The 17,432-nt window shown below is 38.1% G+C and overlaps 1 long non-coding RNA gene across 1 annotated transcript; it reads left to right on the top strand.

The window, feature by feature from the left end:
* The first annotated feature begins 16,689 nt into the window (after positions 1-16,689).
* On the top strand, positions 16,690-17,176 carry LOC123883359. The gene is made up of 3 exons (XR_006800160.1): positions 16,690-16,818; positions 16,921-16,992; positions 17,090-17,176. It is a non-coding gene; the product is annotated as an uncharacterized LOC123883359 (long non-coding RNA).
* The last annotated feature ends 256 nt before the right edge of the window (positions 17,177-17,432 follow it).

Here is a 17,432-nt window from a genome sequence, read left to right as displayed (position 1 = left end):
CACTTTGTGCATCAAATGCAATCTGAATTTGAAATGAGTCTTGTAGGTGAGCTAACTTATTTTTTAGGTCTTCAGGTCAAACAAATGGAAGACACCATATTTATCTCTCAAGAAAAATATGCAAGAAACATTGTGAAGAAATTTGGTATGGAAGGTGGTAGTCACAAAAGGACACCTGCACCTACACACTTGAAGCTCACCAAAGATGAGAAAGGGGTTGATGTGGATCAAAGTCTCTATAGAAGTATGATTGGGAGCTTACTATATCTCACAGCTAGCAGGCCTGATATCATGTTTGCAGTTGGTGTTTGTGCTAGATACCAATCTGAACCCAAGATGAGTCATCTGACTCAAGTAAAGAGGATCTTCAAATATGTCAATGGCACATGTGGCTATGGAATTCTATACACTCATGGCAATGATTCTACCTTAATTGGATTTTGTGATGCAGATTGGGCTGGAAGTGCTGATGATAGAAAGAGCACCTCTGGTGCATGTTTCTTCTTGGGAAACAATCTAGTATCTTGGTTTAGTAAGAAGCAAAATAGCGTGTCTCTATCAACAGCTGAGGCAGAATATATAGCAGCTGGGAGTAGCTGCTCTCAATTGTTATGGATGAGACAAATGTTGAAAGAGTATAGTGTGGAGCAAGATGTCATGACACTTTACTGCGACAATTTGAGTGCTATAAACATCTCTAAAAATCCTATTCAACATAGTAGGACCAAGCACATTGACATACGTCATCATTTTATAAGAGAGCTTGTAGAAGAAAAAATTGTTAAACTTGAGCACATTGCATCTGAAGAACAATTAGCAGATATTTTTACTAAAGCTTTGGACGCAAGTCAATTTGAAAAATTGAGGGGCAAATTGGGAATTTGCCTTTTTGAAAATCAATAGCAGTTATTGCAAGGAGAGTGTACAACAGTTACTTTATCTTCCCTCCTACACTCTCTGCACGTTTACAAAGGGAAATCATTACAACTTTTATTCTATTCCCAAAACACGCAACCAACTGCTCAACTTCTTGTGTTCGTTCCAAACACAAACAGAACTGCATCTTCTCTCGATCAAAATCTCTCCAACTTCTTCACCAATTTTGTTCTAATCTTTAGATTTCTCAGAAAATCTTACTCAATAATCATGACTGATTCTGGAAAATCCTCACCAACGAAAAATGAAGATGTTCCGTCACCACAAGTGGCGATAAATGCGATTCCTCTCAACACCATACCTGCCACAAGTCCAAAGATAAGGAGAAAATCCGTGGCAAAGAAGGATAAATCATCGCGAACGAATACAAATCCTTCCTCTCCTGCTGCAATTAAAAGTTCAAAGCGTAAGAGCAAGAAATCGAAGTCTGAATCAAGGAGAAGTTTTACAATGTCTGAACTGCATGTTGATCCACTTCCGTCTAGTGATGCTCCCACTCCTGTCGTTGATACTACAGAGGACGATGTTGACACATCTGGTAAGAACTCACTTAATCAAAACTCTGATGTTCCAAATTCTGTTGAAAACCTAGGTTTAGAGAAACCTACTGTGTCTGAAAATTTGGGGAAAAGTGTTCCTAACTCCCCTGTTGCTGTTGATGATAATATTGGTGCTTCTACTGAGACCAATAATGATGTTGCTGATGAGTCTCTCAAGAAAACTGCTCCTGAGACTCATGTTGCGCCGAATGTTGCAACACATGGCGCTGCGCCAAATGTGGTGCCAGATGTTACCACATCTTTGGCACAGGAAAATTTGGTTGACTATTCTGAGTCTGATGAGAGTCCCCCACCTAAGGATACTGATAAAGAAGCTGGTTCTGATAAAGTTGTGAATGAAACTCCTGAGGTGATAATTGTTAATGAAAATGAAACTACTGTTAGTGATAAGGCTATTCCTGCACATTCTGAAGCTAGTGTGGCTAGGAGGACTAGAAGTAGGGCTGGTAAAGCTGTAGAGGCTACTAACACACCTGTCCAAACTCCCAAACCCTCTAAGGCTGGCAAGGCTACTGGTAAAAAGCCTGTGTATGGACCTCCAAAACCTGTCAGTAAAGTGATCCCTAGGTCAGAGACCAAGAAAAGAAAAGCTCCTCCAACAAGTGATTCTGATTTTGAACCTGAGACAGATGTTGCTGCATCTGGCAGCACATCTAGAAAGAGTATAGGAAGGAAGAAGGTTCCTCAAACTGTTCCCTATGCTCCTTTAGATAATGTCTCATTCCATCTGGAGAATGGATCTGCAAGATGGAAGTTTGTATATCATAGAAGGTTAGCTCTGGAAAGAAATTTGAAAGCTGATATTCTTGAATGTTCTAGTGTTGTAGAAGCTCTTGAGTATGCAGGTCTGATGAAAACTGTGGTTGGTTTGGACAAGTGCTTTGACAGGCTTGTTAAGGAATTTTTGATTAATGTGGCTGCAGACTGCAATGATCCAAAAAGCCCTGAATATAGGCAAGTTTTTGTACGAGGAAAGTGTGTTCAATTCTCTCCAACTGTGATCAACCAATATTTGCAAAGGGATTCTGAAGAAGTGGCTCCTCTGAAAGTCACAGATAATGAAATCTGCAAGGTCCTCACTGGTGGAAAAATTAAGGTGTGGCCAAGCAAGGCAAAGTTGTCTGCAACTTCCCTCTCACCATTCTATGCTGTTTTAAATAGGATTGCTGCCCATAATTGGGTACCAACCACTCACTCAGGTGATGTTGCAAGAGGATTGGGAAAATTTATCTATGCTGTGGGTACCAAGGCTAATTTTGACTATGGAGCTTATTTCTTTCAAGAAACTTTAAGCCATGCCCTGACTTATGCTGTTGAGAAGCCAGTGGCTCTCCCCACTCTGCTATGCAATATCATTCTTGAGCAACACCCAGATATACTAAGGAGTACTGATGTTCCTTGTAAAAGGAAAGGGGTGTTGGTGATTGAGCAGAGGCTGCTGGATGGGACAAATGTTGCAGCAGGTGTTGGCACATCTGTCCAGGGTGGTGTACTTTCAAGAAAGCAGATGATTGCTGATCTTACTGAGACTAGCAGAGCCCTTGAGGCAAGAAAATTGAAAATTGATCGTGTGATTGAGGCACTGAAGGCTGAGGAGGCTGCTGAGACTGTTGAGGGTGAGCCTAATGAACAAGAAGGAGAAGGAACTAGTGAGTCTGAGGATGGTTCTGAGGGTGTGATGGAGGACTCTGATGAAAGTTCTTCAATCTGATTTCTGATGCTTCCTTATATTTGTTTCTGATGTACTTTTGGTGTTTCTTTTGTTGTTCCTTTATGGGCAAGGCCCTGAATTTCTAGCACCTGTGTGTGCTCTATGGTCTGTAATAACTGCACACTGATATTCTCTATGCTCTGGTACACTATGATTTCCTATTCCTGATGTTTGTCTAAATTGTGGCTAAAAAGGGGGAGTAGTGTGTGTGTGTGTGTATGTGTGTGTGAAGTGTGAAGACAGATGTTCTCACATCTGGTGGCTGTTCTGTTTTTGCATGAAATTGTTCGTATGCTCGTATTGAGGGGGAGTGTGAGTAATATGCATGTACTGAGGGGGAGTAGTGATTATTCTTTCTTTATCTGGTGTTTGTATGCATAAATTCAGGGGGAGTGTGAGTGAAATTATCTCTTGATCGCCTGAATGTATTTGATGACACATGTTGTGCCAAGTGTTATGGCACCTGACTATTGAGTCCACTATCTCTTATGACTGAGAATTTATTTTTCTCAGATGTTTATGGGAATTTATTTTTCCCTGTTGCTCTTATGATATATGGATGCGCATTAAACTATTAGGAGTTTATTTCTCCTACTTCGCATCTTCTATTGGGAGTTTATTTCTCCCTTGTGTTGTTCCATGAGGCTACTTGTGTTTGTATTCCGCTGTTGCATTGCCTCTGATGCTACTTGACTATCTTGGAAGTAGTTTTACTATGTGTTACTTTCTTTCCTAGTTGTGTGATCATGTTGACTCAAAGGAAAGGTAATACTGTATCTCTCTATATACTGGTCTAATATTGTTTTAGCCAAAATTTGCCAAAGGGGGAGATTGTTGGGTTTTTGTATGATTGGCTACATTTTGCAAAAAACATATTTTAGCCAAGTGTTGAGACAAGTGTGCTGACCCCAAGTGTTGTGACAAATGTTGTGACACTTTGGAACAACACCTGACTCTGTTCCTGCGCGCGCCAGCTAAGATGTTTTTATTTTCTACTCAATCTTTTGAAGATCTGTTTGAAGAATTTGTTCAAGGTATCTTGCAGAAGAAGGCGCACGTGTTTAATGTGTTTCATGAGGCAGCTAAACCCTAGTTTTATTTTCCAAAAGAATTATATTTTTGGAAAATATATTTTTGCGGTTTCAAAAATATAACTATTGTTTTCAAAAATATATCACTGCTGCCGTAATTCTAGAAGCCCTAATTTTGTCTTGAAGCCCAAGTCATTCTACTACTATAAATACGAAGGCAAGCATATGGTTTCAAGCATCTAAAATCGAGTCTTACAAAGCGTGTGTTTTTAGGATTTTAGAGTGTTAATTGTGAGCCTATCTTGTGTCTCATTGATGCAAGCTTAGGACCTGAGTGTTATTGAGTTGTAAGTGTGAACTTCTCCTAAGCTTTGAAGTACGGAGTTTGTTCTATTGTGTTGTGTGGTTTACTCGCAAGCTTTTAAGCAAGAGTGAATCCTAGTTTTTAGGAGTGTGTCTCCAATCGTTGTAATCGTCTGAGTTGAATAGCAGCGCTGTCTGTGTTGCTAAGGTGGGAATTGGGACGGGGTCTCATATCTAGGAGTTCCTAGGTAGAAGGGTCATTGGGTAGTGATTAAGTGAGAAGTTGTAAACGGGTGAGTTTAGCTTCGAAGTAATACTGCTGATAGTGGACTTCATTCCTGGATTGGTATCCCCCAGAGTAGGCTTTAGGCTGAACTGGGTTAACAACTCTCGTGTGTTATTTACTTTACTGTTTGTATCGTTTTATGTTATTTACTCTGTTTATAGACAAGTGTTGGCGCACCTGTGACAACATCTGTCTACAACAGACAAGTGTTGCTACATCTTGAGCAACACCTGTCCACTGTGTGCCAGGAATTTCAATTGGCATCAGAGCAGGCACCCTGTTCTGAATTTTAGGGTGAGCTCCAGGGAAAATCGTTTCTGGCAAGGATGGACAAAGAAGGAGGTTTTGTTACCAGACCACCTCTCTTGGTTGGCGCTTCAAACTATGACTATTGGAAGTCCCGCATGATGGCCTTCCTAAAACAAATTGATAGCAAGACATGGAAGGCAATTCTGAGAGGATGGACTCCACCTGTGAAGATGGACAAAGACGGTAAACCAACTCTTGAGTTGAAATCTGCTGAAGAATGGTCCAAAGAAGAAGATGAGCTTGCTCTTGCAAACTCAAAAGCATTGTATGCACTATATAATGGTGTTGACAAGCACATATTCAGACTCATCAAAAAGTGTGTCTGTGCTAAGGAAGCTTGGACAATTCTTGAGACTGTTCATGAAGGTACCTCTAAAGTGAAGCTGTCTAAGCTACAACTCCTAACAACTAAGTTTGAGAATCTTAGAATGAATGATGATGAAACCATTCAGGATTTTCACATGACCATACTTGACTTTGACAATCAATTTGATGCCTTGGGTGAAAAGATACCTGAAGAAAAGCTGGTAAGAAAAATGCTCAGGTCTCTACCTAAGAAGTTTGACATGAAAGTCACAGCTATAGAAGAAGCAAAGGATATCACAGATATGAAGCTAGATGAATTGGTTGGTTCACTACAAACTTATGAGGTAGCTGCAAATGAAAAGATGGATAAGAAAAACAAAAGTATTGCCTTTGTTTCAAATGCTGAGGAAGAAGATCAACTGAGTGACACAGAGTCTGAACAAAGCATCTCTGATGCAATGGTTCTTTTGGGAAAACAATTTAATAAAGTACTGAAGAGAATGGACAAACGCCCTAAGACAGGTGCAGCTGACATTGGGCGCAACACTTACAGGAACTTCAGAAAACCTGTGACAGATGAAAAATCAGCTCCAAATAAAGGTGTTCAATGCCATGAATGTGAGGGGTTTGGTCACATTAGAAGTGAATGTGGTACCTTTCTGAAGAAACAAAAGAAGGGGTTAACTGTAACTTGGTCAGATGAAGATTCTGAAGGAGAAACTGATACTGCAAAGGCTATACATGTATTGACAAGTGTCTGCACATCTGACACTGAGTCATGTGAAGAAGAACTGACCTTTGATGAACTGGCTGATTCATATAAAAAGCTGTGTCTGAAGAGTGCAGAAGTCTGCAGAGTCTCTGAAGAACAAAAAGAAACAATCACTAAGTTGGAAACTGAGAGAGCTGCTAATATGTCAAGAATCTCTGAATTTAGTACTAAATGGGAAGACAGTTTAAAGATCATTGAGGAACAGAAGGCAACTATCATCAACTTAGAAGCTGACAAGATCAAACAACTGACTGAAATAGCCCATCTAAATGAAGAGGTAACTGAATTAAACTCTCATCTTGAGAATTTAAAGAAGCATGTTCTTAGGCTATTCAAAGGAAGTGATCTAGATGAAATCCTGGAAACTCTGCCAGTTCCTAGCAAATCCAAAACTGGTATTGGGTATGAATACAAAAATGTTAATAGGATTATGGATTACAACAAAGAGGGGAAATATATGCCTGAGATAAGGAAACAACCACCTCCAAAAATGCATGACAGGATGTCGCCACACCTGTCTCCTAGACAGCAGAGACAAGTGTTGCCACATATGGCACCACATCAGCAAAGATGGCAGAGACCTAGGTTTATACCTAGACCAAGAAGCAGGTACCATTCATGGAGATGTCATTACTGTGGAAGAAAGGGGCACATAAGGCCTTATTGCTACAAACTGTATGGTTATCCAAGTGAAATTCCACAAGAACCTGATCAATCCATCACTAAAACAAAGATGGAATGGAAGCAAAAAGATGATGCAACCAATACCAAGGAGTATACAGCTGAAAGCAGTGGGAAAGGTTTGATTGCCCATACGTCTCTCAGAGCCTCATCAAAAGAAGATTGGTACTTTGATAGTGGTTGTTCTAGACACATGACTGGTGTTGAAAAATATTTAAAAGAAGTAAAATCCTATGCCACAAGTTTTGTGACATTTGGAGATGGAGCAAAGGGGGAAATCAGAGGTATTGGAAGACTGATTGACCATGGTCTACCAAAACTTGAAAATGTTCTCCTTGTAAAAGGACTAACTGCCAATCTAATCAGTATAAGCCAACTATGTGATCAAGGCATGAAAGTCAACTTTACAAAAAATGAATGTCTGGTCAGCAATGATGAAGGAGACATCCTTATGAGGGGTGTTAGATCAAAAGACAACTGCTACTTGTGGATCCCTCTTGAAGAAGGTAATGTATCTACATGTCTCTTAACTAAAAATGAAGAGGTTAAGCTATGGCATCAAAAATTAGGACACCTTAACCTGAAGAGCATGAAGAGAGTCATATCAGAGGAAGCTGTCAGAGGACTACCAATCTTACAGATACAGGAAGGCAATATCTGTGGTGAATGTCAGATTGGGAAGCAAACCAAAGTGTCGCACCAAAAGTTGCAACACTTGTCCACCTCTAGAGTTCTTGAGTTACTACATATGGATCTGATGGGGCCCATACAAGTTGAGAGTCTTGGAGGTAAGAAATATGTTCTTGTTATAGTTGATGACTTCTCTAGGTATACTTGGGTGAATTTCATTAGGGAAAAATCTGAGACTTTTGAAGAATTCAAAAATCTTTGTATACAACTTCAAAAAGAGAAAGACTGTGGTATTGTAAGAATCAGAAGTGACCATGGTAAGGAATTTGAAAACTCTAAATTTGCTGATTTTTGTGCTGCTGAAGGAATAATTCATGAATTCTCTTCACCAATTACACCTCAACAAAATGGTGTGGTTGAAAGAAAGAATAGAACCTTACAAGAATCTGCTAGAGTAATGTTGCATGCCAAAAATGTTCCTTACAAGTTCTGGGCTGAAGCCATGAATACAGCATGTTACATTCACAATAGAGTAACATTAAGGAAAGGTACTGCTACAACATTGTATGAACTATGGAAGAATAGGAAGCCAACTGTGAAGTACTTCCATGTGTTTGGGTCAAAATGTTATATTTTGGCAGATAGAGAACCTAGGAGAAAATTGGATCCCAAAAGTGATGAGGGGATATTTTTAGGTTACTCAACCAATAGCAGAGCGTATAGGGTTTTTAACTCCAGAACAAGAACTATGATGGAATCAATTAATGTTGTTGTTGATGACAGTGATACAACAAGTGCAGATCCAGCTGAAGAGACAGATGTCATAACACCTGTCCCAACACCTGATGATGATCAAACTGAACCTGAACCTGATCAACATTCTGAGTCTACTACAGAGGTTCCTAGACCAAACAAGGGACCATCTACTAGAACACAGAAGAATCATCCTCTGGAACTTGTCATTGGAAATCCAAATCAAGGAATTGCAACAAGAAGATCAAAAGAAGCAATCTCCAATTCATGTTTCATATCAAAGATTGAACCAAAGAATGTTAAAGAAGCTTTGACTGATGAATACTGGATCAATGCTATGCAGGAGGAACTAACTCAGTTCAAAAGAAGTGAGGTATGGGATCTAGTACCTAGACCAGATGGTATAAATGTTATTGGTACAAAATGGGTGTACAAGAACAAAACTGATGAAAATGGTGATATTACTAGAAATAAAGCCAGACTTGTAGCACAAGGATACACCCAGATAGAAGGAGTAGATTTTGATGAGACTTTTGCTCCAGTTGCTCGCTTGGAGTCCATAAGATTACTCTTGGCTGTGGCATGCATTTTGAAATTCAAGCTATATCAAATGGATGTAAAAAGTGCATTCCTAAATGGCTATCTAAATGAAGAGGTATATGTTGAGCAACCAAAAGGGTTTGTAGATCCAAGCTTTCCTAACCATGTTTACAAACTAAAGAAAGCACTTTATGGATTGAAACAAGCCCCTAGAGCATGGTATGAAAGGTTGACTGAATTTCTTGTCAGCCATGGATACAAGAAGGGTGGTAATGATAAAACCCTGTTTGTAAGAGAAGAAAAAGGGAAGCTAATGATAGCTCAGATCTATGTGGATGATATTGTATTTGGTGGAATGTCGCGACAAATGGTGGAACACTTTGTGCATCAAATGCAATCTGAATTTGAAATGAGTCTTGTAGGTGAGCTAACTTATTTTTTAGGTCTTCAGGTCAAACAAATGGAAGACACCATATTTATCTCTCAAGAAAAATATGCAAGAAACATTGTGAAGAAATTTGGTATGGAAGGTGGTAGTCACAAAAGGACACCTGCACCTACACACTTGAAGCTCACCAAAGATGAGAAAGGGGTTGATGTGGATCAAAGTCTCTATAGAAGTATGATTGGGAGCTTACTATATCTCACAGCTAGCAGGCCTGATATCATGTTTGCAGTTGGTGTTTGTGCTAGATACCAATCTGAACCCAAGATGAGTCATCTGACTCAAGTAAAGAGGATCTTCAAATATGTCAATGGCACATGTGGCTATGGAATTCTATACACTCATGGCAATGATTCTACCTTAATTGGATTTTGTGATGCAGATTGGGCTGGAAGTGCTGATGATAGAAAGAGCACCTCTGGTGCATGTTTCTTCTTGGGAAACAATCTAGTATCTTGGTTTAGTAAGAAGCAAAATAGCGTGTCTCTATCAACAGCTGAGGCAGAATATATAGCAGCTGGGAGTAGCTGCTCTCAATTGTTATGGATGAGACAAATGTTGAAAGAGTATAGTGTGGAGCAAGATGTCATGACACTTTACTGCGACAATTTGAGTGCTATAAACATCTCTAAAAATCCTATTCAACATAGTAGGACCAAGCACATTGACATACGTCATCATTTTATAAGAGAGCTTGTAGAAGAAAAAATTGTTAAACTTGAGCACATTGCATCTGAAGAACAATTAGCAGATATTTTTACTAAAGCTTTGGACGCAAGTCAATTTGAAAAATTGAGGGGCAAATTGGGAATTTGCCTTTTTGAAAATCAATAGCAGTTATTGCAAGGAGAGTGTACAACAGTTACTTTATCTTCCCTCCTACACTCTCTGCACGTTTACAAAGGGAAATCATTACAACTTTTATTCTATTCCCAAAACACGCAACCAACTGCTCAACTTCTTGTGTTCGTTCCAAACACAAACAGAACTGCATCTTCTCTCGATCAAAATCTCTCCAACTTCTTCACCAATTTTGTTCTAATCTTTAGATTTCTCAGAAAATCTTACTCAATAATCATGACTGATTCTGGAAAATCCTCACCAACGAAAAATGAAGATGTTCCGTCACCACAAGTGGCGATAAATGCGATTCCTCTCAACACCATACCTGCCACAAGTCCAAAGATAAGGAGAAAATCCGTGGCAAAGAAGGATAAATCATCGCGAACGAATACAAATCCTTCCTCTCCTGCTGCAATTAAAAGTTCAAAGCGTAAGAGCAAGAAATCGAAGTCTGAATCAAGGAGAAGTTTTACAATGTCTGAACTGCATGTTGATCCACTTCCGTCTAGTGATGCTCCCACTCCTGTCGTTGATACTACAGAGGACGATGTTGACACATCTGGTAAGAACTCACTTAATCAAAACTCTGATGTTCCAAATTCTGTTGAAAACCTAGGTTTAGAGAAACCTACTGTGTCTGAAAATTTGGGGAAAAGTGTTCCTAACTCCCCTGTTGCTGTTGATGATAATATTGGTGCTTCTACTGAGACCAATAATGATGTTGCTGATGAGTCTCTCAAGAAAACTGCTCCTGAGACTCATGTTGCGCCGAATGTTGCAACACATGGCGCTGCGCCAAATGTGGTGCCAGATGTTACCACATCTTTGGCACAGGAAAATTTGGTTGACTATTCTGAGTCTGATGAGAGTCCCCCACCTAAGGATACTGATAAAGAAGCTGGTTCTGATAAAGTTGTGAATGAAACTCCTGAGGTGATAATTGTTAATGAAAATGAAACTACTGTTAGTGATAAGGCTATTCCTGCACATTCTGAAGCTAGTGTGGCTAGGAGGACTAGAAGTAGGGCTGGTAAAGCTGTAGAGGCTACTAACACACCTGTCCAAACTCCCAAACCCTCTAAGGCTGGCAAGGCTACTGGTAAAAAGCCTGTGTATGGACCTCCAAAACCTGTCAGTAAAGTGATCCCTAGGTCAGAGACCAAGAAAAGAAAAGCTCCTCCAACAAGTGATTCTGATTTTGAACCTGAGACAGATGTTGCTGCATCTGGCAGCACATCTAGAAAGAGTATAGGAAGGAAGAAGGTTCCTCAAACTGTTCCCTATGCTCCTTTAGATAATGTCTCATTCCATCTGGAGAATGGATCTGCAAGATGGAAGTTTGTATATCATAGAAGGTTAGCTCTGGAAAGAAATTTGAAAGCTGATATTCTTGAATGTTCTAGTGTTGTAGAAGCTCTTGAGTATGCAGGTCTGATGAAAACTGTGGTTGGTTTGGACAAGTGCTTTGACAGGCTTGTTAAGGAATTTTTGATTAATGTGGCTGCAGACTGCAATGATCCAAAAAGCCCTGAATATAGGCAAGTTTTTGTACGAGGAAAGTGTGTTCAATTCTCTCCAACTGTGATCAACCAATATTTGCAAAGGGATTCTGAAGAAGTGGCTCCTCTGAAAGTCACAGATAATGAAATCTGCAAGGTCCTCACTGGTGGAAAAATTAAGGTGTGGCCAAGCAAGGCAAAGTTGTCTGCAACTTCCCTCTCACCATTCTATGCTGTTTTAAATAGGATTGCTGCCCATAATTGGGTACCAACCACTCACTCAGGTGATGTTGCAAGAGGATTGGGAAAATTTATCTATGCTGTGGGTACCAAGGCTAATTTTGACTATGGAGCTTATTTCTTTCAAGAAACTTTAAGCCATGCCCTGACTTATGCTGTTGAGAAGCCAGTGGCTCTCCCCACTCTGCTATGCAATATCATTCTTGAGCAACACCCAGATATACTAAGGAGTACTGATGTTCCTTGTAAAAGGAAAGGGGTGTTGGTGATTGAGCAGAGGCTGCTGGATGGGACAAATGTTGCAGCAGGTGTTGGCACATCTGTCCAGGGTGGTGTACTTTCAAGAAAGCAGATGATTGCTGATCTTACTGAGACTAGCAGAGCCCTTGAGGCAAGAAAATTGAAAATTGATCGTGTGATTGAGGCACTGAAGGCTGAGGAGGCTGCTGAGACTGTTGAGGGTGAGCCTAATGAACAAGAAGGAGAAGGAACTAGTGAGTCTGAGGATGGTTCTGAGGGTGTGATGGAGGACTCTGATGAAAGTTCTTCAATCTGATTTCTGATGCTTCCTTATATTTGTTTCTGATGTACTTTTGGTGTTTCTTTTGTTGTTCCTTTATGGGCAAGGCCCTGAATTTCTAGCACCTGTGTGTGCTCTATGGTCTGTAATAACTGCACACTGATATTCTCTATGCTCTGGTACACTATGATTTCCTATTCCTGATGTTTGTCTAAATTGTGGCTAAAAAGGGGGAGTAGTGTGTGTGTGTGTGTATGTGTGTGTGAAGTGTGAAGACAGATGTTCTCACATCTGGTGGCTGTTCTGTTTTTGCATGAAATTGTTCGTATGCTCGTATTGAGGGGGAGTGTGAGTAATATGCATGTACTGAGGGGGAGTAGTGATTATTCTTTCTTTATCTGGTGTTTGTATGCATAAATTCAGGGGGAGTGTGAGTGAAATTATCTCTTGATCGCCTGAATGTATTTGATGACACATGTTGTGCCAAGTGTTATGGCACCTGACTATTGAGTCCACTATCTCTTATGACTGAGAATTTATTTTTCTCAGATGTTTATGGGAATTTATTTTTCCCTGTTGCTCTTATGATATATGGATGCGCATTAAACTATTAGGAGTTTATTTCTCCTACTTCGCATCTTCTATTGGGAGTTTATTTCTCCCTTGTGTTGTTCCATGAGGCTACTTGTGTTTGTATTCCGCTGTTGCATTGCCTCTGATGCTACTTGACTATCTTGGAAGTAGTTTTACTATGTGTTACTTTCTTTCCTAGTTGTGTGATCATGTTGACTCAAAGGAAAGGTAATACTGTATCTCTCTATATACTGGTCTAATATTGTTTTAGCCAAAATTTGCCAAAGGGGGAGATTGTTGGGTTTTTGTATGATTGGCTACATTTTGCAAAAAACATATTTTAGCCAAGTGTTGAGACAAGTGTGCTGACCCCAAGTGTTGTGACAAATGTTGTGACACTTTGGAACAACACCTGACTCTGTTCCTGCGCGCGCCAGCTAAGATGTTTTTATTTTCTACTCAATCTTTTGAAGATCTGTTTGAAGAATTTGTTCAAGGTATCTTGCAGAAGAAGGCGCACGTGTTTAATGTGTTTCATGAGGCAGCTAAACCCTAGTTTTATTTTCCAAAAGAATTATATTTTTGGAAAATATATTTTTGCGGTTTCAAAAATATAACTATTGTTTTCAAAAATATATCACTGCTGCCGTAATTCTAGAAGCCCTAATTTTGTCTTGAAGCCCAAGTCATTCTACTACTATAAATACGAAGGCAAGCATATGGTTTCAAGCATCTAAAATCGAGTCTTACAAAGCGTGTGTTTTTAGGATTTTAGAGTGTTAATTGTGAGCCTATCTTGTGTCTCATTGATGCAAGCTTAGGACCTGAGTGTTATTGAGTTGTAAGTGTGAACTTCTCCTAAGCTTTGAAGTACGGAGTTTGTTCTATTGTGTTGTGTGGTTTACTCGCAAGCTTTTAAGCAAGAGTGAATCCTAGTTTTTAGGAGTGTGTCTCCAATCGTTGTAATCGTCTGAGTTGAATAGCAGCGCTGTCTGTGTTGCTAAGGTGGGAATTGGGACGGGGTCTCATATCTAGGAGTTCCTAGGTAGAAGGGTCATTGGGTAGTGATTAAGTGAGAAGTTGTAAACGGGTGAGTTTAGCTTCGAAGTAATACTGCTGATAGTGGACTTCATTCCTGGATTGGTATCCCCCAGAGTAGGCTTTAGGCTGAACTGGGTTAACAACTCTCGTGTGTTATTTACTTTACTGTTTGTATCGTTTTATGTTATTTACTCTGTTTATAGACAAGTGTTGGCGCACCTGTGACAACATCTGTCTACAACAGACAAGTGTTGCTACATCTTGAGCAACACCTGTCCACTGTGTGCCAGGAATTTCATAAATGATAATAAAACAACTATTATTTTTGTGTAGGAAAAAACAAAACAGGAAGAGAGGAGGGGAGATGTTGCTTTTTTCCAAATACAAATATATGTGTTTCTTTATATGCATGTATACAGTGGCGATTCCAGGAATATTAGAGAGCCTAGGCAAAATTTTGGAGGAAATTTTATCAACCAAATTTCTGGATACAATAATATTTAAACCAGCAAAATATGAGTCAAATAAGGGGATGAAATATAACATACCAATAGTGTACTACATAAAACTAGGAGGCAAATTCCCTTTCCGAGACTTCTTTGCGGTGAAGGTTCTGATAATATCAACATCATCAATACTTGCTCTAGGAATCAAAAACTTCTCCATCTCTGAAATTAAATGATGCTAAATTAAGATATAAGCTTACAGCAGAAAAATAGCAGCAGAAACAAATAGAAATAGCAATAGAAGTTTTTGAGGGTCTGGCTAAAAAAAATAGAAATAGCAGCAGAAAAATAAACCAACAGAGGACCGAAATTTGGATAAAGAAACATGGAAACAGCTTAACAGTCAAAACAACTTATTTATATAATCACTTAACAATCAAAACAACTTAACAAATTTTAAATTGGACATAAAAACAGCTTAACAATCAAAACAACTTATTTATATAATCACATAACAATCAAAAACAACTTAAATTTTTTTAAATTGGACATAAAAACAGCTTAACAATCAAAACAACTTATTTATATAATCACTTAATAATCAAAACAGCTTAACAAATTTAAAATTCAATACAGAGGTTTTAGTTTTAGGTTGCTTACCTCAAATCTAACGGACAAATAGAGCGATAAGAGAGAGAGCGGCGACGGCGATGGTTGCAAGAGGAGTGAACGGCGATGGTGCGAGAGGGAGAGAGAGAGTGAGTGAGAGGCTGAGAGCGATGGTGCGGCGGAGTGAACGGCGATGGTTGGGAGAATGAACGGCGACGGCGAGTGACAGAGAGAGAGCGGCGACGGCGACCGTAAGGTCTGAGACTGAGAGAGAAAGAATGAAATTTTCTTTCTTCTATCGCAACTGAGTTTTTTTTTTTTGTTTTTTTTTTGTAGTTCTTTGGTTTTAAAAAAAAAAAAAAAAAATTAAAAAATGGCAGCCTAGGCACGTGCCTGGCATGCCTGGCATGCCTGGTGGTGAAACCGCCACTGCATGTATATATATATATATATATATATATATATATATATATATATATATATATATATATATATATATATATATATATATATATATATATATATATATATATATATATGATATAGCAGATATGGATATATGTGAACAAATTTAGGGGACTCCATGCATTGAGTGTTTACAGATCACTGCTCCTCAGAAAAATTTAGGGGAGGTAATATGCATAAACTAATCACTATTTCTTCTTCTTTTCTTTTTCTATAAATATTATTTTAGTTTATGTTGTGGAGGAACTTAAAGTTAGGTTGTTTGCGTTGTTTTTGTGGGTCCAAATTACCATGTGAAAATTTAAATATTAATTCAATTATTTTTATTAATTCAATGGAGGGAACTTAAGTTAGATTTAGATTTAAACTTAGAGCATCTACAAAGAACGAAACTTAAGTTAGATTTAAATTTAAATTTAAATATTAATTCAATTATATTTATTAATTCAAATATTAATTCAATATCATACAAGTGAAAATATTTGCAATATCAAAATAAAATAAAATTTTCTCTATACAAAATTAAATACTATTAATTAATTCAATATATTAGAACTTAATTAATTCAACGAAAGGAGATCATTAATATATTTATTACCGTTCGGCACCAATTTTTATGAAAAATTTAAATAAAAAAAAAAGATGACTACTTCTCACTACAAGAAAATATTCATTTACCGGCGAAAATTTCAGGCGGTTTTAGCCCTCAGTAGCTTACTGGCGGCCTAAGCCCCCAATAATTAAACAAAACCGCCACAAACTAATCAAATAATATTTAAATAAAAAAATTTGAATTTATTGGCGGTCCTGGCCGTCAGTAATTCTCTTTTTAATTACCGGCGGTCCAGGCCGCCACTACCTAACCAAGAATATAAAAAAAAAAAAAAAAAACTGACGCCTTCAGACCTTACTGGCGGCCTAGGCCGCCACAAAATGTTGGGAATATAAAAAAGTAGCCGTTAGAGGACTTAGTGGCGGTTTTGACCGCCGGTAATGTTCTTGAAACTTGCCCAGCCATTAATGGCGGCCTGGGCTGCCGCAAAGTTGTTGGAATTTGAAAAAAAAATGACCGTTGGGGCTTAGTGGCGGCTTTGACCGCCAATAAGCTCCAAGAACAGATTTTTACGAATTTCATCCCCCTCTATATATATCTTCCTTTCACTTCACAACTCTCATTTCCTACAATCCTTTCTCTATCTAAAATTTCTCCAACATCTCTCTAAAAATTCTTAACTCTTTATCATCTCAACTCTTTATCATTTCACTCTCAAAAAATTCTCCAACTTTTTATTATTTCACTCTTGTTTTTCTTCATTTTGGTAAGTATTTCTCTAATATTCATGCAAGTTTAATATTTGATGTTTATATTGATATGATAAATTGTGTTTATGCTAATAGTTAGTTTTTAAATTTTATTGTAGCAAGTGTTATTTTGTCTGGCGATTTGTACATAGGAGTATAATGTAGACACCACTCTTCCTCAGCATAAAAATGTAAGTTCAATTTTTTTTTTTAAAAAACTTTATGAGTTGTTTTGTAATGTTTATATATATTTTTATTAATAGTTGTTTTTCTGTTTTTTATTTAAAGATTCATGGTTGGTTCGTCCGTTGTCGTGGTTGGGAGCTTAGTTTAAATAACTCCAAGTCAGACACTACCCGGCACAACAAGTAAGTAATATTATTTGGTTTGTATAATATATATGTTTGTGTGAATTTTTAAACTTAGTATTTTTTTGTTATTATTAAAATATATTGTTGGTTAACATGTTTAATGTGATTTTTTTTAAAGTTATATTCTCGCCGGTTATATTTTTAATGTGATGTTTAAAAGTTATATTTTAATTTTTGTTAACAAAATTATTAGATCGTGTAAAAAGAAAAATAGTTATTAATATTTTACTTAACCACATGCATGTAAAATGATAATTATG

Source organism: Trifolium pratense, linkage group LG5 (genome assembly GCF_020283565.1).
Source record: "Trifolium pratense cultivar HEN17-A07 linkage group LG5, ARS_RC_1.1, whole genome shotgun sequence".
NCBI lineage: Eukaryota > Viridiplantae > Streptophyta > Magnoliopsida > Fabales > Fabaceae > Trifolium > Trifolium pratense.
This window is presented reverse-complemented; position numbering and strand designations above follow the sequence as displayed.